Genomic DNA, 1,418 nt, shown 5'->3' with positions numbered 1-1,418 from the left:
TGGATGTTTACAGCTGTTTCTCTTCATTTTGAGTTGTGCCCCATCAGCAAATGAAGGTCCCACGGGCTTTTCTCCCACAGGCTTTACTCCATTCACATCATCATGGTCAACTCTACTTTGAGGAGGCAGCTCTTCCCCAGTTGCATTTCGAGTGCCTTCCAACCTGAGGGGCTCATTTTCTGGCACTGTATCTGACGGTGTTTCTATGCTATTCATTAGGTTCTCAGTGGCTAAATATTCAAAAATAGTTGGTCACTCCTTCTTCCTAGTCTGTCTTTGTCTGGAAGCTCATCTGAAGCCTGTCCACCATGTGTGACCCTGCTGGCATTTAAAATACAGGTGGCATAGCTTTCAGAATCACAGCAACTCATAAGCCACCACAACATGACAAATTGACAAATGAGTGATGGACTAGATTGATAGAGATAAGCAATTTAGAAATTGGATACTTGAAATGGAGGGAGATAAAGACACGAAGCATTTGGCTTACAAATCTTCATGGGTGTGCTCAGTTTAAATGATTGTTATGAGAAAAAGTTAATCGTTGAGGTATGAAAGGGATAATGGCTAGAAGAGTCACAGGGTGGACTGTGGTGTAGTGAATCCTCTAATGTCTTCTTGCCGTAGTCTGTAACTCCCACCAAACAACGTTTCTGTCCTGCTGGATCTGAGTAAGGGACAGTGGGAGGGGACACTGATAGGATGACATGATTCAACTGTGGATGTCAACAGAGGAAAGTGCAATCGCAAAAACATGAAACTCTGGCATGGGTACAGAATGAACCATCTCAGAAGCTGGAGGGGGTTCTCACTACCATCAAAGAAGAGTCAGGAGTGAAGCATGTCCTTTGGACCCTAGATCCCAGTGCATTGAATGTCCTTGAACCTGGGATAGTAAGATGTGGCACCAAAAGAGTTGCAGAGCAACAGCTTCAGCAGGACCAAGACTCAGAGCATAAGGCAGAGCAATGAGCTTCCCATGCCATGGAGCAAGGAAAGCTGAGTGACTCTGATCAAAAAGCATACTTGTAGAGTGGGCTGACTGCAGGCACTTAAGTGAGGGAGCTAGTTTTGCTGACCCAGGGAGCTAGAGCTGACCGCCTGCAAGCTGAGGCTTGTGGTGTCGTGCTGGATCCTGTGGGAATTTATCAGCAACTGACTGGACCAGCTGTGCCCAGAGCAGTTTCTGATCCTCTGTTGTAATTGACTGACTTCCCTAATAAGCACTATAAGTGTGTGTGTGCTGTCTGAGTGCTGTGTGGCCATCACAACCCATTATTGAACCCAACTGAGTAAGAGTGTCAAAGGTGATCACATACTTTTACAGCTGAAATTTATACAAAAGTATGTGTTGAATTTCTAATCCTTGTGTCTGTAAATATGGCCCTGTTTGTTTATTGGACTTGTCTTGTGTCATG

Source organism: Chrysochloris asiatica, unplaced genomic scaffold, assembly GCF_000296735.1.
Source record: "Chrysochloris asiatica unplaced genomic scaffold, ChrAsi1.0 scaffold00307, whole genome shotgun sequence".
Classification (NCBI taxonomy): Eukaryota; Metazoa; Chordata; class Mammalia; order Afrosoricida; family Chrysochloridae; genus Chrysochloris; species Chrysochloris asiatica.
The sequence above is the reverse complement of the archived record's forward strand: the minus strand, read 5'-3'. Positions refer to the sequence as shown.